Source organism: Phacochoerus africanus, chromosome 15 (assembly GCF_016906955.1).
Source record: "Phacochoerus africanus isolate WHEZ1 chromosome 15, ROS_Pafr_v1, whole genome shotgun sequence".
In the NCBI taxonomy this organism is placed as follows: domain Eukaryota; kingdom Metazoa; phylum Chordata; class Mammalia; order Artiodactyla; family Suidae; genus Phacochoerus; species Phacochoerus africanus.
This window is the reverse complement of record NC_062558.1, coordinates 40,818,406-40,842,046: the sequence shown is the minus strand read 5'-3', so window position 1 is coordinate 40,842,046 and position 23,641 is coordinate 40,818,406. Positions and strand designations below refer to the sequence as shown.

Here is a 23,641-nt window from a genome sequence, read left to right as displayed (position 1 = left end):
ATGATCTCTAGGTCCACCCATGTTGCTGCAAATGGCATTATTTCGTTCTTTTTTATGGCTGAGTGATAATCCATTGTATACGTGTTCCACATCTTTATTCATTCCTCTGTCAATGGACATTTGTGGTTTTCTAGTTTTGTCTTTTGGTTTTTGGCTGTGCCTGTGGTATATGGAAGTTCCAAGGCCAGGGATCAAAACCGCATCACCACAGACAAAGCCTGATCCTTAACCCACTGTGCCACAGTGAGAATTCCTTGATGGACGTTAAGGTTGCTTCCATGTCTTGGCTATTGTAAAAAGTGCTGCAGCAAACATTAGGGTGTGTGTATCTTTCAAATTCTGGTTTTCTTCATATATATATGCCAGGAGTGGGACTGCTGGATCATATGGCAGTTCTTTATTTAGTTTTTTAAGGAAGCTCCATACTGTTTTCCATAATGGTTGTACCAATTTACATTTCTACCAGCAGTGTAGGAGGGTTCCGTTTTCGCCACACCCTCTCCAGCAGTTATTGTTTGTAGACATTTTGATGATAGCCATTCTGACTGGTGTGAGGTGACACCCCATTGTTAGTTTTGTTTTTTTCTTTTTTATCCTCCCTGCAGCTCATAGAGTTCCCACGCCAGGGATCACATCTGAGCTGGAGTTGTGACTGAAGCTACAGCTGCAGCAATGCCGGATTCTTAGCCCACCATGGTGGGCCAGTGAGCCTGCATCCCATCCTGGTGTTCCCAAGACATGGCTGATCCCGTTACACCACAGCAGGAACTCCTCCCATTGTAGTTTCGATTTGTATTTCTCCAATAATTAGTGATGTTGAGCATCTTTTCATGTGGTTTTTGGCCATCTATCTTTGGAGAAATGTCTGTTTAGATCTTCTGCCCATTTTTTGATTGGGTTTTTTTTTTAGATATAGAGACGCATTGAGATGTTTGTATGTTTTGGAGATTATTCCCGTTGGTTACTTCTTTGGCAAATATTTTCTCCCATTCTGTGGATTGTCTTTTCATTTTGTTTATGGTTTCTTTCGCTATGCAAAAGCTTGTAAGTTAATTAAAGTTCCATTTGTTGTTTTTTTTTAATTTTCATAACTCTAGGAGGTAGGCCAGAAAGACATTGCTGTAGTTTATGATAGTGTTCTGCCTGTGTTTTCCTCTAAAGTTTAGTATCCAACCTATGTTTAGGTCTTTAATCCAATTTGAGTCTTTGTGTTTGGTGTTAGAGAATGTTCTAATTTCATTCTTTTACATGAATGTGCTAGTTTTCTCAGCACCACTTATTTAAGAGACTGTCTTTTCTCCATTTGTATATTATTGCCTCCTTTGTCATAGATTAATTGACCATAGGTGCATGGGTTTATCTCTGGGCTTTCTATCCTGTCCCATTGGTCTACACTTTTTGTTTTTGTGCCAGTACCATTCTGTTTTGATGACGGTAGCTTTGTAGTATAGTCTGAAGTCAGGGAATCTGATTCCTCCAACTCCATTTTTCTTTCTTAAGATTGCTATGGTTACTTGGATACTTTGTGTTTCTATACAAAGTTCTAAATTTTTGTTCTAGTTCTGTGAAAAATGCCATTGGTAATTTGATAGGGATTGTGTTAAATCTATAGATCGCCTTGGGTAGTATGGTCATTTTGACAATGTTGATTCTTCCAATCCAAGAACATCATATATATCTTTGTTTGTGTCATCTTTGATTTCTTTCATCAGTGTCTTACAATTTTCAGCCTTGCCATAGCAGTTTGTTACTAAAGTGCTGCAAATCCCAGTAACAGAACTTGGGCCCGCTCCCATTCTGGGAGGGATAAGCCAAGTAAGAGCTGCTTTTCTTTCTACAATCCAGAAATTATTTCTGTTCCTGTGCAATGTGCAGACTGCTTTTTACTTGTAAGACTAAATGCTTAACATCTTCAGGTTCAAATCCGGCTTCTCATGTATGGAGCCTCTCCCAGAACAGTACTTTTCCCACTCCTCCTTTTGACTGTGTCAAGCCATAATTTGTTTCTTCCTCAATCTTTCTCTTAGAATTCAAAGCCCTTTCCCATCCATTTTGAGGTAACTCAGTCATGTTTTACCTTAAGCTGTGTAAGGCACTGACTGGGTGCTCCTTGAACAGAACCAGACATTCTGGTTCCCTACCCTCGTGGTCTAGTGCAGGCCTTGTTTCAGCTCATGTGATGTGTGGGGAAAGTGGGGTGGTGGTCATCCTCACACGAGGTTACTCAGTGGTGCAGCACAGAGCTGCAGTCCTTGGCTTTCTGTGCAGCTCTGGGCCTAGCTGTAAATGGCAAAGGGGTGGCTGGGAGTCTGTTTCACAGGGCTGCATGCTCGTGGCCAAGAGAAGGGTGAAGGCAGGTTTATGAGCACTCCTTTTTCCTGTACCATTGGGCACATGAAGCCCAGTGCTCCTGATGGACACAAGTCAGCACTGGGCCAGATGTGTTGATGGCAGCTGAAAGTAGCAGTTTGGAAGTCTCCCTATTTAGAGCCAGCAGTTAGCAGGCTGTGGTCTCTTATGGAAATCCTAACTTCATCAGGCTCTTCAGTACTTATCCCTTTGTTGTGCTGTGGGGCTCTCAGGTATTGGAGTAGTTAGAGATTCCCTTAGCTTCACTGCGTTTTGTCTGGATTCTGCCTGGTCAGTTTCTTAAGTTCCAAGAAGACTGTCTCCTATTGGATAGAACCTGTCAAACCTGCCACTGGTTCGCAGGCAACAGCAGTCCTGAGGGGTCCTAAAATAGGGGAGTCCTTGAGCCACCTGCAGTGGCCACTGGGTCCTAGGGGTCTCACGAGACCCAGAGAAGACAGAGGAGTGGGGAGCAGTTAGGGAACACGACTCAAGACTGGGAGGCAGGACATCTGCCAGGCAGCGGGCGGCAGACTTGCCTTGCGAGGAATGAAAGACAGGATGTGGGTGTCCAGAGGACAAAGGCAGAGGGCATTAAGGTGGCCCCTTGCCAGGATTCCAGCCCCCGGATTCTGGGTGCCAGTCCTCTGCCTTGCCACAAACTTGCTCCAGGCAGGTTACATGTCAGCCTTCTAACGAGAGTTTGCTCAGCCTGCTGCATCTTCCTGGATGCAGCAAGCTCGGACACCTGACTTCTAGTGGTTGAATCGTTTCCATTGGAGACAGTGGGTTTCCTCATACTTTCAGTGTTGTGGCTTGATTGTTTTTTTTTAGGGTTTTTTCCCCAGGTATAAAGTAGCCACTGTGCAGACTTACTGGGGAGGGCAGAGACCTGGCTTCACAAAGTAGATTGAGGACCTGGCCACTGAGATGAAGGGTTCCACGGCTGAGTCACGATCTTGCCCGCTGGACGATGGTGAACATTGCTGTCTTCTCCAACGCTGTCAGCAGGTCCTGCCCAGAAACTCTGTGAGTGGACAGATACCCCTACCCACCCCGGCCTCTGCCCAGTCCACAGCCACCAGTGCATTCAGGGCTTGTGCCATTGGATGTCACCTAGGGGTCTCCCTGCCTCCGTCCACCTTTCACCTTGGTCTTCACTGAGCTGTTTTGCCAACAGGCCTTCCCTTACTAATGCTGCTGTGTGCCACCCCCCCACCAACCCCCACCTGTGAGAGTTGCCCTGGGCTCGGGGGGATGGGAAGAATGGACAGAACTTGCTGCTGTCAGATGCTGAGGGTGGGAGCTAGAAGATGACTCCAGGTAATTACCAAAGATAAGGAAAAGATGGGGAGTTCTGTTCTAGCTAAAAAACTGGATGAAAGCATAGAAATGGTATCTAAAGCCTTGGGGAATATACAAGATATTTCCAACATGAGAGGTGGGAACACACTCCCACACATTCTGTGTGTGAAGTCACCTGCCAGCACACATCCCTCAAAGGCCACTTGGGACCTGCCTTAGTGACACAGCTCCTCTGAGGCTTAGCCTCTTAATCTGGAATGGGACAAAAGGTGCCTTATTTGAAGTATTAAATGAATATTAGGTACTATTCAGGTTTATAGAGTTTTCGTTCCCTGTACAGACAACCAATCTTCATGGAGTTAAAAATACAATTAAAATAATCACATTTAAACAGATAGACACACTTTCATTGTTCAGATGACCACAGTTTCCACAATACTCCCAGTTCATAACTGGGGAAACTGGTTATCCGTCCACTGAGGAGTGAGGGCTCTTCAGTCGTAGTCTAGGCTTTCAGAACTGAGTGGCTGCTATGTAGATAACAGGATCTCTAACCATAAGCCTATGCCAGTCCAGGGTCTTGACGTTTTCCTCGACACACTGAAGCACTTAGTGCAAAGGTGTCCCATATCCGCATATCCTAGGATGTCCGGGCAGCCCCTCTGCAGCCACAGCTCCTTGGGGGAAGGGCCCAGTTAGTCGCCCCGGTCAGGTTTTAGCAGTGGCCTCCCAGAGCCACTAGGGCCTTCCTTGAGCCATTTCTTAAGAGGGCACCTTAGGCCTTAATCATTTTCCAGCCCAGTCTGAGCAGAATGCTCAGAGGGGAAGCATAAAGCCCCTGTTACAGAACATGGAGGTGGTGACTGCAGAAGGTCCTGAGTTTGTCCTTGTGGGAACTGAGTTGGGACAGATTCTGCCTAATGGATCCTTAATATTTTGGCTGCTTAAAGCAAAGAGTATCAACCTCTAACTAGAGTCTGCAAACAAACCAGTGTTGACATTTTAATTTTTCTATACTTTTGATTATCTTACCATAATAACTGCTACCTATGCCCTCTTTTACTTTATAGCTCCATTGCTTGTTGTGAGGGAAGAGGTTAACTGCTACACTGTTAAGCAGTGCTGTCAGTCATTGTGGGCTTGTTGTAATTCTCAAATCTGAAGGCTTTTCTTGAATACCTTTGGAACAAAAGACAACAGGCCAAACTTCCCAGCCTATTTTTTTTCTTTCTCTTTTTCTTTGTCTTTTTAGGGCATATGGAAGTTCCCAGGCTAGGGGTTGAATTGGAACTGTAGTTGCCGGTCACAGCCATAGTCACAGCAACTCAGAATCAGAGCTGTGTCTGCAGCCTACACAACAGCTCACTGCAACACCGGATCCTTAACCCACTGAGCGAGGCCAGGGATTGAACCTGCATCCTCATGGATACTAATCAGATTCATTTCTGCTGAGCTACAACAGGAGCTCCTTCCAAGCCTATTTTCAAATAAGAGCCATGTTGTTCCAAGCCTCTTGGCTCAAATCAGTCCACAAGATAGGAGAGAGACAGGAGCCAGACGAGGTGGAGAGTGACAGTAGATCAGTGAGACCTGGAAGAGTCCCTATCTTCTCGATCAAGGGGGAGATACCGGGGCATCAAGGTATTATTGATGAAGTAGATTAATAACTAGTTGAGGAGTTCCCGTCGTGGCGCAGTGGTTAACGAATCCAACTAGGAACCATGAGGTTGTGGGTTCGATCCCTGGCCTTGCTCAGTGGGTTAAGGATCCGCCGTTGCCGTGAGCTGTGGTGCAGGTTGCAGATGCGGCTTGGATCCCGCATTGCTGTGGCTCTGGCATAAGCCGGTGGCTACAGCTCCGATTAGACCCCAGCCTGGGAACCTCCATATGCCGTGAGAGCAGCCCTAGAAAAGGCAAAAAGACCAAAAAAATTAATTTTTTTTAATTAAAAAAAAGTAGCTAGTCAAATGACCCAGTTACCCCAAATGCACAGAAGGATAGCCCTAGCCTTTGTCCTCAGTCCTGCCCTGATCAACAATTCTCTTGCTAATTTGGCTGAGGACACAGCTGCCTGGCTTAGCAGGTTTGAGGAGGTAAACCCAGGAGAAAGAACACAAGCACGATCCAAAGAGAGCACAGAGACCTAGGGCAGGTCTCTAAATCATGGGGAGAGCAGTTCCCACTGTGGCGCAGTAGAAATGAATCTGACTAGGAACCATGAGGTTGCGGGTTCGATCCCTGGCCTTGCTCAGTAGGTTAAGGATCCAGTGTTGCTGTGAGCTGTGGTGTAGGTTGCAGACGTGGCTCGGAGCCCGAGTTGCTGTGGCTATGTCGTAGGCTGGCAGCTGTAGCTCTGATTAGACCCCTAGCCTGGGAGCCTCCATCTGCCAGAGTGTGACCCTAAAACGACAAAACAAAAAAACAAACCAAAAAAAATCACAAGGAGATTCCAAGGAGAGAGTTTCTGCAAAGGATAGCCATATACCAGATATCAGTAACACCCCACACATGTCTCTGAGGTAGGTGCTACTCCAATCACCAATTTTACAGAGGAACTCACCAAGCCTCCAAGATCACCCACTGGTAAGTGGCAGAATAAGCTCTAAACACTGGCGTATGACCTTAACTACTGTACCTCCTGCCAATCATAGAATTAGAGATTGCCCCCACTCTCAGAAAATACAGGTAAGTCATTAAACACTTATGGCTCACTCAGTGGCCTACTCCTACCTCCAAAACTTTTTCAGTCCAACACTGCACGTAGGAAATAAGGATCATTAAAACCTCTGCCCTGGTCTTCCCAAACCCAGTGTATATTTTACACTGTAGGCCAGAATGGTGACTAATTATCTCACACTTACAGTAAAATTTCATGACATGATATAGCTTTTATAGACCAGGAAATGGAGTTTTAAGGTCAGCTAATTTGCCCTAGGTCTTCCTTCCTCCAGAGCCTGAGCTTTTTAGCAGAAGGTAGTCACACCCAGGTTTTGTTTGGCTTAAACAAAAGCAGGGAAGTGTCTGTAAACAGGGACTTTTACAAGTTTAAACAACATCCTTTTGGATGTGGGGGACTACTGACCCTATTAGAAGGCAGGGAAGAGCTGGAGTTTGGTGGCCTGAGCCTCATGCTGACCCAGCCGCTATCCAGAGGGGCATACGGAGCCCTCTCTCCCAGTGATGCTGCAGCAGCATGGACTGTCACTAAGACAGGGACCAGGATTCATGCCTCCTAGCAAGCCACAACCAAAGATATCAAACCACAGACACAAATGACAACAACCATCAGCTGCTGTTCTGATCTCCAATAATGGTGGACTATAATTCAAACCAATCCTGCTAAATATAACTAAAATGTAAATAGAAGAGATACAGAAAATATCTTATGAAAAGCCATGGTGAAGTTTTTGCTTCTGCTAATGATGGAAAACTCCTGTTCATTCAACCCTCCCACAAATGACAACTATAAAATCTTAACAAAATACAGAAAGGCAGTAAAGAGCAACCAAACTCAGCAGAAACTGGAGGGGAGTTGACAGTTGGAAATGAGTGGCACTAGATAAGTTCCTATTGTTACAGCTTTTTGCATGAAGACAGGTCCCAGTTGGGACTATGTGGAGTAGTTAAAACTTGGGTAGAACATGGCTTCAGTAACCAAAGGGTTCAAAATGACCCTAGCACTAAAGGTGAGGGAGTAAGTCTCAGAAATGAGAGAGGAAGCCCACATTCTGTATAAATCCTGCCTCTGATCCCTAAGTATACACTCAGAGCAGATTCGAACAAAGCAGCTAGCTAAAGGTACCAAAGAGGAGTTCCCGTCATGGCGCAGTGGTTAACAAATCCGACTAGGAACCATGAGGTTGGGGTTTTGATCCCTGGCCTTACTCAATGGGTTAAGGATCCAGCGTTGCCGTGAGCTGTGGTGTAGGTTGCAGACGTGGCTCGGATCCTGCATTGCTGGGGCTCTGGTGTAGGCCGGTGTCTACAGCTCCAGTTAGGCCCCTAGCCTGGGAACGTCCATATGCCCCTCGGGAGCGGCCAAAGAAATGGTAAAAATACAAAAAAAAATAATTATATATATATACATATACATACATATATATATATATATATATATATATTCTTCAGCAAATTTTCTACAGCATGTTATTAACATCCAGGATATAATTCAAAATTATTGTACATCTAAAGAGAATGTGATCCATACGCAAAAGAAAAGACAATTAATGGAACTGACTTTGAGATAACCCAAATGTTAACATTAACACTCAAGATTTTTAAATCAGCTATTATAAACATGCCCAAGAATGTAAAGGAAAATACATGTAATTATAAATGCACAAATAGGAACTGTCAGCAGGGAAATAGTAAAAAAAGAACCAAGTAAAAATTACAGAACTGAAAAATACCTCAAGTAAATTTAATGGTTGGGAATAGCATTCTTTAATCTGAAGATGACAGATTAAAGAACCATCAAACTCAGAACAGAGAAGTGATTAGTAAATCTTTTCTGTAAAGGATCAGTAGTAAATACTTTGTGCTTTGAAGGTCAAAGTTCTCCATTACAAACATCCATCTCTGCCATTCTAGTGGGAAAGCAGTTACAGTAAATGGGGATAAACAGATTCAACTTGAGATGGTCCATGGTTTCCCAAGCCCTGAGATGGAACAATAGACATATTGCATATGAAGTGGTATTATTTGAAAATAAACTGTGATAAGTTAAAAAAGGTATACTAAAAATCCTAGAGTAACCAATAAATTAATAAGCCAATGAAAGAAAATGGAATCATAAAAATAATTCAAAACAAGAGGTGAGGCAGGAGTTCCTGTCGTGGCACAGTGGTTAACGAATCCAACTAGGAACCATGAGGTTGCGGGTTCGATCCCTGGCCTTGCTCAGTGGGTTAAGGACCCAGTGTTGCCGTGAGCTGCAGTATAGGTTGCAGACGCGGCTCGGATCCCGTGTTGCTGTGGCTGTGGTGTAGGCCGGCAACTACAGCTCCGATTAGACCCCTAGTCTGGGAACCTCCATATGCCGAAGGAGCGACCCTAGAAAAGGCAAAATGACAAAAAAAAAAAAAGAGAGATGAGGCAAATAGAAAACAAATTGCAAGATGGTAGATATAAAACCAAACATAGAAATGTTCACATTAGGAGTGGATTTTAAAAACAAGGCTCAATAATATGCTACCTATAAAAAACCAACTGTAAGCATAAAGACGGATTAAAAGGTGGAAAAGCATATATCTTGCTAACACCAATCATAAGGAAGATGGAATGGCTATATTAATACCAAAATAGATTTCAGAAAAAAGAATATTACTGTGAATAAAGCAGATCATTCTATAATTATTAATTTATCAGAATTACATAACAATCTGAATGTTTATGCAATAGTAGAACTTAAAAGTTCATGAAACAAAAATTGGTAGAAATAAGAGGAAAAATAATCTAATCCACAAGTATAGTTGAGATTTCAATCTCTCTCCCTCCCTAATTTATAGACCAAGTAAATAGAAAACAAGAAAGGACATAGAAGATTTAAACAACACAAACTCCTTGACCTAGTTAACATTTACAGAACATCCAACCACAACAGAATACATACTCCTTCTAACTACATTTACCAAGGACATTTACCAAGACCATACTGTGAGCCGTAACAATTCAGTGATCAAAAAAAAAGGGCTGAACTAATACAAAGTGTGCTCTTTAGCACAACTTAAAGTCAGCAGCAAAAATCCACAGAATCCTCAAATATTTGGAAGCTAAACAATACAGTTCTAAATAACCCATGGATCAAAAAGGGAGGAAATCATAGGGAAAAAAAATATTTTGAATGGAAAGAAAATGAAAACATGACATGGCAAACTTGTGGGAAACTATCAAAGCAGTGCTTAGAATTTATATCTTATTTTTCTTTTTATGGCCACAAACAAGGCATATGGAAGTTCCCTGGTCAGGGACTGAATCCGAGCCATAGCTGTTGCACTGCTGGATCCTTTAACGCACTGTGTTGGGCTGGGGATGGAACCGCAACTCCACAATAACCAGAGTTGCTGCAGTTAGATTCTTAACCCACTGCACCATGGCAGGAACTCCAACTCTCCATTTTGTACAGCTCCCACAAGCTCCCTTTTATTTACTAGATGGGATGCTGCCTGATTCATAAATTGTTGAATAGAGCCCATTAGGTCTTCAAATTTACTAGGTTTCTTTCTTTTTTTTTTTTCTTTTGGCCTTACCCATGGCATGCATAAGTTCCCAGGCGGGCATCGATCCTGCCACAGCTGCAGCCTGTGTGACAGCTGTGGCAATATCGGATCCTTAACCCAATGCACCACCAGGTAACTTTCTTAATTTTTAACATCACATCTCAAGGGAAGACACCTGTTTCTCCTACCCAACTCATTAGATGTCCTTTTCTCACTCTATGTAATCGTAGCACCTGGGGAACACAACTCGGTCTCTTCTCTTGCTCCACACTCTTCTCTGGCTCCCCAGTGCTCTCAGCTGCCAAACTAAGCATTTGTATTGTGAATTTTAAATTCTCATATTTAAATGAAGAAAAGTCTCAAGTGACCTAAGATTCCATCTTAAGAAACTATAATAAGACCAAAGTAAGCACAAGAGGAAATAATAAAGGCAGAAAAAAATCAATGAAATCAAATACAGAAAAATAGGAGTTCCCACTATGGTGCAATGGGTTAAGAGCTCAACTGCAGTGGCTTGGGTCACTGCAAAGGCATGGGTTTGATCCCCAGCCTGGGGCAGTAGGTTAAAGGATCTAGCCATGTTGCAGGTGTGGCTTGGATTCAATCCCTCCCTTGGGAACGTCCATATGCCACAGGTGAAGCCATTAAAAAAAAATCCATTAAACCAAAAGTTGATTTTTTGAGATTAATAAAATTCATAAACATGTCATCAAACAGACTGGCAGGGGTGAGGGGGGACATAAATGACCAATATCAGGAATGAGAGTGGGAACATTCTCAGACTGTATAGACATTAAAAAGATATTATTTTGAATTTTTTTTGCCAATACATTCAAGTATTTAATTGAAATGGACAGTTTTGGGGGAGGGCACATGTGCGGCACATGAAGTTCCCGGGCTAAGGGTCTAATTGCAGCTGCCAGCTTACACCACAGCCACAGCAACACCAGATGTGAGCTCCATCTGCAACCTGAGCTGCAGCTTGCGGCAACACCGGATCCTTAACCCAATGAGTGAAGCCAGGAATCGAATCCGCGTCTTTGTGGATACCAGTCGGGTTCGTAACACACTGAGTCACAATGGGAATTCTGAAATGGACAAATTTCTTGAAAGACAAAAACTACCAAAGTTCAATGACGATAGATAGATAACCTGAATAGCCCTATAGCTATTAAATTGAATTTATAGTTAAAAGCCGTCCCACAAAGAAAACTCCAGGACCCAGATATCTTCAATAGTGAATTCTACCAAATATTTAAGAAATAGTACTTATTCTACACAAATTCTTCCAGAAAGTTGAAGAGAAGGAAATAACTTCCTATACTGGGGAAGCATTTCCCTGATACCAAAAATAGACACTTCAAGATAAGAAAACTACAGAATGATATCCCTCATGAATTCAGACATAAAAATTCTTAAAATGTTAGCAAATTGAATCCACCCAGAACATAAAATAGATAATATAACCAAGTGCAGTGTATTCCATGAACCAAGACTGGATTAATATTCAAAGAGCAGCCACTGATATCAACACACTAAAAAAGAAAAAAAGCATAGAGTTCCTGTCATGGAGCAGCGGAAACAAAGCCGACTAGGAACCATGAGGTTGCAGGTTTGAATCCTGGCCTCACTCAGTGGGTTAAGGATCTGGCGTTGCTGTGAGCTGTGGTGTAGGTCGCAGACATAGCTCGGATCTGGCGTGGCTGTGGCTGTGGCGTAAGCCGGCAGCTACAGCTCCGATTAGACCCCTAGCCTGGGAACCTTCATATGCCGTGGGTGCGGCCCTAAAAAGAAAAAAAAAAAAAAAAAAAAACAGGAGTTCCCGTCGTGGCGCAATGGTTAACGAATCCGACTAGGAACCATGAGGTTGCGGGTTCGGTCCCTGCGCTTGCTCAGTGGGTTAACGATCCGGCGTTGCCGTGAGCTGTGGTGTAGGTTGCAGATGCGGCTCGATCCCACGTTGCTGTGGCTCTGGTGTAGGCCAGCAGCTACAGCTCCGATTAGACCCCTAGCCAGGGAACCTCCATATGCCGTGGGAGCGGCCCAAGAAATAGCAAAAAGACGAAAAAAAAAAAAAAAAGCAGATGTACCAAAATCATTTAACAAAATCCAACATCCATTCATTATGAAAATTTTCAGCAAACTAGTAATATAAAGGAACTTCCTGGAGTTCCTATTGTGGCTCATCGGTTTAAGGACCCAATGTCTCTGTGAGGATGTGGGTTCAATCCCTAGCCTTGCTCAGTGGATTAAGGATCTGGTGTTGCCATGAGCTGTCCTGTAGGTTGCAGATGCAGCCTAGATCCAGAATTTCTGTGGCTATGGTGTAGGTCAGCAGCTGCATCTCCAAATCAACCCCTAACCTGGGGATTTCCATATGCCACAAGTGCAGCGATAAAAAGGAAAAAGAAACGAAAGGAATTTCTAATTTGATAAAAGACATCTACAAAAAAAAAAAAAAAACAAGCATCATACTTAATATTGAGAGAAATCAGCAGGAAATAGGAATCTGAGGGAGGAAAAATGGCTACCCAGAACTCCATGTTTTGGAATGTGCAGGGATGGATGGATTTTGCTCAGTTCCCCTAATACTGTTTTAATCAACTATATAATTGACAGCATCAGATTTTTTTTTTGTCTTTGTGTCTTTTCTGGGGCCACACCTGTGGCATATGGAGGATCCCAGGCTAGGGGTCTAATTGGAGCTATAGCTGCCAGCCTACACCACAGCTCACGGCAATGCCACATCCTTAACCCACTGACCGAGGCCAGGGATTGATCATGGTTCCTAGTCAGATTCGTTAACCACTGAGCCACGACAGAACTCATGACACCATCAGGTTTTTTAAAAAATGTTTTACATCCTTGTGCTTGTAATTATCCTTAAAATCATTTGGATGTAAAAATAAACTTAAAAATTCTAAGAGTTCCCTTTGTGACGCAGTGGAAATGAATCTGACTAGTATCCATGAGGATGTGGGTTCAATCCCTGGCCTAGCTCAGTAGCTCAGGGATCCAGTGTTGCATGAGCTGTGGTGTGGGTCGCAGGCAAAGCTTGGATCCAGTGTTGCAGTGGCTGTGGCATAGGCTGGAAGCTGCAACTCCAATTCGACCCCTAGCCTGGGACCTTCCACTTGCTGCAGGTGCAGCCCTAAAAAAGAAAAAAGAAAAATTCTAAACAACCACAAAAGATTTTAACTGATGGCCTGAGTAGACGGAGACTGAATCACTAAAGCTAAAGATGGCTGAGGAAACTACTTGGAATGTAGCACAAAGAGATAGAGGCAGAAATATGAAAAAGAGGTAAAGAAATATAGAAGATAGAATGGCATCTGCTAGGAATTCCAGATGGAAATAACAATGCCTGCCACCCAGGTTTGTTCTGAGAATTAAGAGAGAAAGATGACCATAAAAGTTAACCATGTAGTGTTTACTATGTGCCAAGGATGTTCTGTGCAATCTCACCGTCATAAAGGACTGACAGAAAGTCTCTAATCAGTGGATGTAGCTCATGTTACATCCATAAAAGTGAATGCCATGGAGCCATTAAAGAAGCACAGGACAGATCTACAAGTACTAATATCAAGGCGATCTTCAAGATACACTGTTACCTAGAAAGGGCAAAGTGCAGAATGGTACACTGCGTGGCCCTGTTCATTACAAAGAGACAGGTGCCACTGTCCAGGTACAGACAGCTCTGGGAAGTGAAAAGGCTGTAACTTAGAGGGTAATAGTCGCTGCTCTCTGCTCTACAGGGCAGTGGGATAGGAGGAAGCCTGGCTTCATTTAAGGCACTTCTGTACTCTTCTGAAGTTTTGTTTTTGTTTGTTTGCTTTTTAGGGCTGCAGGTGCAGCATATGATATGGAAGCTCCCAGGCTAGGGGTTGAATCGGAGCTGCAGTTGCTAACCTACACCACAGCTGCAGCACTCGGGATCCGAGCTGCTTCCGCAACCTACACCACAGTTCATGATGATGCTAGATCCTTAACCCACTGGGCGAGGCCAGGGGTTAGACCAGCATCCTCATGGATCTTAGTTGGGTTCATTACCACCAAGCCATAGTGGGAACTCCCTGTTCTGAGTTTTAAAATTTGTACCTATATTAATAATAAAGACTTGCTTAAATTTTTGCCAGGCAATGGGAACAGCCAGTGCAAGGCCTAGAGGCAGGAATGAGACCATGGTCACTGAGCATACAGCAGGTAGGGTCTGTGTCTCCAGGAATGCCCTGATGTTGACTGCAGACTCCAGACCACAGGCAGCCTCTTGGCCTGTGCTTCCCATGACTGCATGAAGCTGCCAGGCCCAGACCCTTCCCTCTTGCCGTGAATGTGCCCCAGGCCAGTCCCACTTCGAGTGGTAAAGAGAAGCAAGACAGATCCATCTTCTCCTCCTCCTCATAGAAGGGACTTAGTCACAAAATGTGGTCCTTTGTCATCATTCCTGAAGTAGAAGATACATGATGCAGTAATAATAATTGGTTCACAAACCCCAGAAGGCACCAACAAAAGTATGCAGTGAAAGGCAGAGAAGGAAGCAGAAAGGCATGGTCATTCCTTGTTTTGGGGAGAAGTCAAGTTCCTGTTCCATTTGTAAAGATGAGAAATTGAAAATATAGACCTAAGTATATTACTTAAAGATAAAGGGGTGGGATACACTGGGAATTGGGATTAACAAATCCACACTACTATACAGAAAACAGATAAATAACAAGGACCTACCGCACAGCACAGGGAAGTGTATTCACTATCCTGTAATAACCTATAATGGAACAGAATCTGAAAAAGAATACGTTTAATGAATATATGTATAACTGAATCACTTTACTATACACCTGAAACACGGTAAGTCAACTATACTTCATTAAAAATATTTTTAAAAGTTAAAAATAGCAATGAAAAAGACTAAAAATGCCTTATTTTTCCAAATTATGGAGAGGAAGACATTACAGCAAAAGATGAAAAATAAAGACAGCAATGAGGAAGTATTAAAAAGATAACATGAGATTAAAAGCCTAAGAATAGATCATACAAATGTAGAAAAGACCCTTAGATCCAGATCCCAAGAAAGCAACAGAATCATTAATAAAAGCCATCAATCTAATTAAATTTCCAGGAAAATCAATCTAGTTAACTCAGTCTTAAATCAGGATCCCATCATAATTTTTTCACCTAATAATTAGTTATAACTTTAAAAAACTTTTATCCAATTAATACTAGAAAATATCTTAAGAAACATCAAGGAACAGAGAATATCAAAAAGTTAATTTCAAGTAAAGTATAATAATATGAAAGACAAAAACAACTTGAAAGACAAAACAACAAAAGGCTAAACTTAGGTCATTAATCATCTGATAAGATAATGTATTATCATTAAGTTATTGCAACAAATCTAGTACTAATTGATATATGCAATTAGTGTTAAAATCAAGTGGCATTACTGGTCAAAAAACTTTAAATTGTAGAAGAGTTTTTAGTAACAAAAATAATATTAAGAATAACAGGAGTTCCCGTCGTGGCGCAGCGGGAATGAATCCAACTAGGAACCATGAGGTTACAGGTTCAATCCCTGGCCTCGCTCAGTGGGTTAAGGATATGGCATTGCTGTGGCTGTGGTGTAGGCCAGCGGCTACAGCTCCGATTGGACCCCTAGCCTGAGAATCTCCATATGCCGTGGGTGTGGCCCTAAAAAGCAAAAAGAGAAAAGAAAAATTAAGAATAACAAATGGGCACTCTAACATCATCAGTGACAGTATAAACTAGCATAAAATTTAAAAATTGTTGGCGATATAGGTCTAGAGCCTCAAAAACAAATGTATTAAGTCTATACTATGGAAACAAACTCAGAAAAAGTTCATTGATTTTTACTTAAAAATTGAGACACCATGGAGTTCCCGTCGTGGCGCAGTGGTTAACAAATCCGACTAGGAACCATGAGGTTGCGGGTTCGGTCCCTGCCCTTGCTCAGTGGGTTAACGATCTGGCGTTGCCGTGAGCTGTGGTGTAGGTTGCAGACGCAGCTCGGATCCCGCGTTGCTGTGGCTCTGGTGTAGGCCGGTGGCTACAGCTCCGATTCAACCCCTAGCCTGGGAACCTCCATATGCCACGGGAGCGGCCCAAGAAATAACAACAACAAAAAGACAAAAGACAAAAAAAAAAAACAAAAAAAAAACTGAGATACTTATATGTCCCGCTGGTGGGGAATGGTTATACAAACTTTCACATCCATGTAAATAATTTTTAAATGTTCTAAACAAATTGATAAAAATAAATGATTATAAAAATGTGTTTAATCATTCAACCAAGAATTTGCTGAGCCCCTTCTCTTTGCTCGGCACTAAAACAGACACTGATTCAAGATAAAGCAAAAACGGAGGTGATCATTGCCCCCATGACCCACTATCATGTGGAAAGATACAGACACTGAAAAAAAAACTGAATAAAAAATAAATCATAAAGGTGCTCCAATGAAAAATGAATGTGCTTCTCTAACAATCTTTACCAAATTAACCTACCATTTACTGACTAGGAGTGTTAGGGTGACTTTGCTAAGGAGGTAAGGGGTCATGGAGCCTAACAATCAGCATGGAGGAGGAATACACGCACTCACCTCTGTTGCTTTCCCAAACCCTAAAATAACAGCACCCAAGTTATAAAGAGGCATAACCCTCAATAGGACAAAGAGAATGGGACAGGATGACAGAAGAATCCTATCAAAATTTTTGAAAGCTGTGAACATGAATGGTTGAGTGGTAGCTGACTTTGGAGACCAGAAATCACTGGAAGCAAAACTGATGTGCTCATGGAGATTATCTAGAAACAAGCCATTTACTACGGCAGAAGCCTAGAAAGCTCCGGAAATAAGCAGCTCTGGCTACCACTGAGAGTAGGTATGGGGTAGAACTAAAAACAGGAAGGCTGATGATTGCCTGTTAGTTCTTACACAAACCACAGAAACACGGAGCCCCTTTGTGGCTCTTTTAAGAAGGCTAGGAGTCAGGCCTACAGCTCCCAGGCAGAAGAATGGAAGACATATATCCAGGGTCATTTCCCAGACCAAAAGAAAAGATCTGAATTCAGATATTGTGACAGTGCCACCTGACTAGTTTACAGTAATGCTTACCAGATCATAAGCCCCGACTATACACACGCAGTTTCCCATCACTGTCTTTGTATGTTTAAAAATGAAGGATCACAGAGTTCCTGTGGTGGTGCAGCGGAAACGAAACCGACTAGGAACCATGAGGTTGCAAGTTTGATCCCTGTCCTCGCTCAGTGGCTTAAAGATCTGTCGTTGCCGTGAGCTGTGGTGTAGGTCGCAGATGTGGCTTGGATCCTGCATTGCTGTGGCTGCGGTGTAGGCTGGCATCTGTAGCTCTGATTGAACCCCTAGCCTGGAAACTTCATATGCCACGGGTATGGCCCTAAAAAGCAAAAACAAAAAAGAAGGAGCAGCAAAGGATCATAAGATATTTGATGAAAACCTACAGCATGTGGGAAAAAAAAGAACAAAATCAAACAAATAGAAAAGAGGAACTTAAGCATAGACAATACAAGGACTGGAACAATAATCTTCAAACACTGTAACAGAGTGTTTAAAAATAAACACTCCAAAGAAATAAGATCAAAGACAAACAATAGGAAAGTTCTGAGATTTTCTTACAAGAAAGTCTTTAAAAGTTATTCAGAGAAAAAATTTTTAATGAAAAAAAAATAATTAGAAGGGTTGAAAATAAGGAGTTCCCATTGCGGCTCAGCAGTTGACGAATCCAACTAGTACCATGAGGACGAGGTTCAATCCCTAGCCTTGCTCAGTGGGTTAAGGATCCAGCTTTTTTTTTTTTTTTTTTTTTGTCTTTTTGCCATTTCTTGGGCCTCTCCCATGACATATGGAGGTTCCCAGGCTAGGGGTCGAATCGGAGCTGTAGCTGCCGGCCTACGCCAGAGCCACAGCAACTCGGGATCCAAGCCGTGTCTGCGACCCACACCACAGCTCACAGCAACACCGAAGGATCCAGCATTGCCGTGAGCTGTGGTGTAGGTCACAGATGCAGACGTGGCTCAGATCTGGCGTTGGCATACACCAGCAGCTATAGCTCTGATTTGACCCCTAGCCTGGGAACCTCCATATGCCACAGATGCAGCCCTAAAAAGACAAAAAGAAAATTATTAGGGTTGAAAATAAGAGATGAGGGGAGTTCCCATCGTGGTGCAGTGGTTAACGAATCTGACTAGGAACCATGAGGTTGCGGGTTCAGTGGGTTAAGGATCCAGCCTTTCCGTGAGCTGTGGTGTAGGTCACAGACATGGCTTGGATCTGGCGTTGCTGTGGCTGTCGCTTAGGCCGGTGGCTACAGCTCCAATTAGACCCCTAGCCTGGGAACCTCCATATGCTGCAGGAGCGGCCCTAGAAAAGGTAAAAAGACAAAAAAAAAAAGAAAGAAAAGAAGAGATGAGGAACCTTTTCAAAAGCAAAACAGATAAAGCAAAGGAAATTAGAAAAGCAAATGAGTATAGGAGGTTTAATATTTCAAGAACAGAATTTACAAAAAGAGGTAATATAAAAAATAGAAGGGAAGAAATGATCAAAGAAATACAAACAATTTCCAAGAACTGAAGGAAATTAATCTCTGAATTAGGAGGGTCCCAATGAATGTGAGGTGTAGGAAATAAAATAGTTAAATGGAAGGAAGGAAGGAAAGGGGAAGAAGACAGGTTGGTAAAGCCTCCCCACCACCATGCACTAGAAGACCCACATTTCATTATAATGAAATTTCAGAACTACAAGCTTGAAAATATTTTAAAAGCTTCCAGTACAAAAAGCAAAATTGAAAAACACAAAAAGGCAATTAATCATACAACTGTATAGGTTTGAGAATGGTATTATATTTATAATAAGCCTGGACGTAATGAAGCATTGCCTTCAATATTCTAAATTACTAACATAAAATTCCACACCATTCGGAGTTCCCATTGTGGTGCAGTGGAAATGAATCTGACTAGGAACCATGAGGTTTCGGGTTCCATCACTGGCCTTGCTCAGTGGATTAAGGATCAGGATCCAGCATTGCTATGGCTGTGGGGCTGTGGTGTAGGCTGGAGCTGTAGCTCCAATTGGACCCCTAGCCTGGGAACCTCCATATGCTGCAAGTATGGCCCTAAAAAGCCAAAAAAAAAAAAAAAAAAAACAACAAACAAACCTCCATACCGTTCTATCATCTATACAGAGTAAACATGTTTTCATACATACAGGTCTTGAAATTTATATCCAATCTGAAGGAAGGTACTGTAAGACAAGGCCCAATAAAACAAAAGCATAAGCCATCAGGAAAGCATACAGAGGAGTTCTTGCTGTGGCACAGTGGGTTAAGAATCCAGCGGCAGCCAGCTTGGGTCTCTGCAGAGGTGAGAGTTCCACCTCAGGCCCAGCACAGTGGGTTAAATAATCTGGCATTGCTGCAGCTGCAGCAAAGGTTGAAGCTGCAGCTCAGATTCAATCCCTGGCTTGGGAATGTCCATACGCTGTAGTTGCAGCCATTTAAAAAGAAAAAGCACATGGAGATCAGGACATGAATTCCAGAGGAAAAAGGAATTCCTGGGATTAGGGAAGTCCCAGCATGGCAGTTTCATCAGGCTACAGGGGTACAACACCAGGGGGAAAAAATTTAATCTAGATGATTATTTAATGTTTTTACATGTACTGAGAAGCTTCAGAGTTCTATAAATATATTTTGGGATGAATCAGTGACAAGTATTTAGAAAACTACATAAACAAACCAAAAGAGACAATGACTAATTTCAGGAATAAGAAAATTCCTGTCATGGTTCCGTGGTTAACGAACCCGACTAGTATCCATGAGGACACGGGTTTGATTCCTGGCCTCACTCGGTGGGTTAAGGATCTGGCATTGCTGTGAGCTGTGGTGTAGGTCACATACAAGGCTCAGGTCCTGCGTTGCTGTGGCATAGCCTGACGGCTACAGGTCCGATTAGACCCCTAGCTTGGGAACCTCCATATGCCGCAAGTGTGGCCCTAAAAAGACAAAAAAGAAAAGAAAGTTATATGAGAAAGAAAATGTCAAAGTACAAAACATATGAAATTCATCTATTAATAACATTTGTATTATCATAGTAATATACCCTCTAATTTAAACAAAAGTGGTCGTAAAACAATTTTGAGAGGACAGAGCAGGGAAAACATTGGGGGTATGAGTAAGTCAAAATAGACAGCAGATAATACCTAAGATGTAGGAAATATAAAGCATAAGCCTATTATTTACAAATAGTTACATGAAGAACTAGTGAAAATAAAGTTGAAAGTGGCTACATCTAAGGAAGAGGAATCAGAAGTAGACAGAGAAGAGTGAGGGAGACGACTTCTGCCTCATGGCATTATTTAACTTTTTAACCTATATATATATACATATTTTTTTTTTAAACTAGGTTTTAAGAAGTTAACCAGGTTGGAAGTTGAATATCTCAAATATCTTAAGCTGATATATTTTAAAAGGTTAGAAAATTTATACACCAAAAATAACAAACATGCTTATTTTAGCTTATGGAACTACTGATGATTTTTAAATGTTTTCCAAACTTCTTTTGGTGAATAAATATTGCTTTTTGTAATAATAAAAATTTTTCAAAAGAATAAAGTCCTATACTTTGGAGGAAAACCTTCATTAGAGATTCTCAGATACTCTTCAAACATCATAAGCAGCTAAAATTCATAAGCCTGATTATCCTATGTACTTGCTTTTATCACTGCAAGTTTTAAACAAAAAATACTTTTTGTTGTTTTTTTTTTTTCAATGTAAGAGTTATAAGTATAACTTTAAGTTATACTTAAAGTTCTAGGAGATGCTTTGTGGTGAATAACAGGCTTTTAATAAACACAAGTATGCTCTGAATTTTAAAAAAAATCCTATTCTTGGGCATATATCCAGACAAAACTTTCCTTGAAAAAGACACATGCACCCGCATGTTCATTGCAGCACTATTCACAGTAGCCAAGACATGGAAACAACACAAATGTCCATCGACAGAGGATTGGATTCGGAAGAAGTGGTATAGATACACAATAGAATACTACTCAGCCATAAAAAAGAACAAAATAATGCCATTTGCATCAACGTGGATGGAACTAGAGACTCTCATACTAAGTGAAGTAAGTCAGAAAGAGAAACACGAATACCATATGATATCATTTATATCTGGAATCTAATATTTGGCACGAATGAACTTTCCACAGAAAAGAAAATCATGGACACGGAGAACAGACTTGTGGTTGCCAAGGGAGAAGGGGAGGGAGTAGAATGGTCTGGGAGTCTGGGGTTAATAGATGCAAACTATTGCCTTTGGAATGGATAAGCAATGAGATCCTGCTGTAAAGCACTGGGAACTGCATCTAGTCACATGTGATGGAGCGTGATAATGTGAGAAAAAGGAATGTATATATGTATGTATGATTGGGTCACTTTGCTGTAGAAAAGAAAATTGACAGAAATTGCTATAAATTGCTGTAAAACACAGCTATAATGGAAAAAAATCATTATTAAAAAAAAAACATAAAAAGGGGGAAGTTAAGATCAAGAATCTGGTACTAGGAGTTCCCATTATGGCTCAGCAGTAATGAACCAGATGAGTATCCATGAGGACGCAGGCTCAATCCCTGGCCTCGCTCAGTGAGTTAAGGATCCGGTATTGCCGTGAGCTGTGGTGTAGGTCGCAGACGCAGACATGGCTCAGATCTGGCGTTGCTGTGGCTATGGTGTAGGCCAGCATCTAGAGCTCTGATTGGACCCCTTCACCTGGGACATGCTGCAGGTGCTGCCCTAAAAAGACAAAAAAAAAAAAAAAGAATCTGGTACTAATGTAGATGGGATAAAACATTTTTAAAAGTTGTTTATATATGATGTAAAAATGAATGCAACCTCTTTTTTTTTTTTTTGGCTTTTTGGCATTTCTTGGGCCACTCCTTCAGCATATGGAGGTTCCCATGCTTGGGGTCGAATCGGAGATGTAGCCGCCAGCCACAGCCACAGCCACACGGGATCCGAGCCGTGTCTGTAACCTCATCACAGCTCACAGCAATGCTGGATCCTTAACCCACTAAGTAAGGCCAAGGATCGAACCCGCAACCTCATGGTACCTAAGTCGGATTCATTAACCACTGAGCCACGACGGGAACTCCAAATGTAACCTCTTGTAAGCAACTAAGTTCCAGCGTAAAAGTTTGAGCAAAGATCACACCAAGCGAATACCCATAAAGAGAAAGAAGGACGTGGTAGTCATATCCATCAAAGCTGAGCTTTTGTAAAAAGCATGAAGCACAAAAAAGCTTCATAAATGTGAGGACCACAATCCGCACAGTATTTCGTTATTCCACTCCAGCTGTGAACCGCATTACCTTTAGAGAAGGGAGTGGGGCTGGGGGTCATAAACACGAACTGTCCATAATTTCAAATATTTAATAATAAAATTTTCTTTTCTTTTCTTCTCTTTTTTTTTTTTTTTCTTTTTAGGGCCACACTCACAGCATATGGAAGTTCCAGGCTAGGGGTCAAATCGGAGGGGCAACTGCTGGCCTACACCACAGCCATAGCAACACTGGATCCAAGCCACATCTGTGACCTATGCTGCAGCTTGCGGCAACACCAGATACGTGGCCCACTGAGCAAAGCCAGGGATCGAACCCACACTGTCACAGACACTATGTTAGGTTCTTAACCTGCTGAACCACACCAGGAACTCCGATAACATTTTCCATTATTACTACAATACTTAAAAATGGAAACCTTAAAATCTGACATCGTTGTGAACCTTTACTGTCAAACATATCAAACACTAAGCAAAAAGGCGAGACAAGAAATTGATGGAAATTAAAATGTGTTTGAAGAATTACATAATCTCTTTCAGTCCTGGACAGCACAAGTTGGGTGTGGGGGAGAATGTGTTGGAGTTTCTCAGTGGCTCAGCGGGTTAAGGATCGTTTGTTGTCACTGCTGTGGCTCTGGTTACAGCTGTGGTGCAGTGGTACAGGTTCAATCCCTGGCCAGGGAACTTTCACATGCTGCAGGCACAGCCAAAAAAAAAAAGCATGTGTTTAGAAAAAAATCTGCCTAAGCCAGATCTGTGCTCTCCCCGGTAACACCTCCAACAATGGTGTCCTTCTACTGCGCAAATGACACCACATCTATGCAGTGGGACAAGTCCCGGTACCCCCATGACCAGTTGATCCATCACTGACTCCTGTCCATTTAACCACCCAGTGCCTTTGGAATCCATCCATTTCTATCACCTCTGTCTCTCCCCTGAACCACAATCCTAGCATCTTGCCCTAGATTTGGACAGGAGCCTCCTTATCACTCTGACAAACCTCCCCTTCCATCTCCCATCACCTACTTTGCATACCTCAGCCAGAGGTACCTTTTCCAAATGGAAATTTTTTTTTTTTTTCAGAGCTGCACCTGCAGCATATGGAAGTTCCCAGGCTAGGAATCAAATCAGAGCAGCAGCTCCCAGCCTACACCACAGCCACAGCAACACAGGATCCAAGGCACATCTGCAACCTATGCCACAGCTTGTGGCAACCCTGGATCCTTAAGCCACCAAGCGAGGCCAGGGATCAAACCCGAATCCTCATGGACACTATATTGAGTTCTTGACCCGCTGAACAACAAGAGGAACTCCCCAAATGGAAATATCATTGTACCACTTCTCTGGGTCCACAAGCAAAAGGCTTCCTGCTGCTCTCAGGATAAGGCAGAAAT

The 23,641-nt window shown here is 42.4% G+C and overlaps 1 long non-coding RNA gene across 1 annotated transcript in view; it reads right to left on the bottom strand.

The window, feature by feature from the left end:
• Positions 1 to 1,640: 1,640 nt before the first annotated feature.
• Positions 1,641 to 23,641, bottom strand: part of LOC125116709 (uncharacterized) — a 37,850-nt gene continuing 15,849 nt past the window's right edge. The window contains exon 3 of the long non-coding RNA XR_007132410.1: positions 1,641 to 3,363. This is a non-coding gene — a long non-coding RNA (uncharacterized LOC125116709). The remainder of the gene's footprint in view (positions 3,364 to 23,641) is intronic.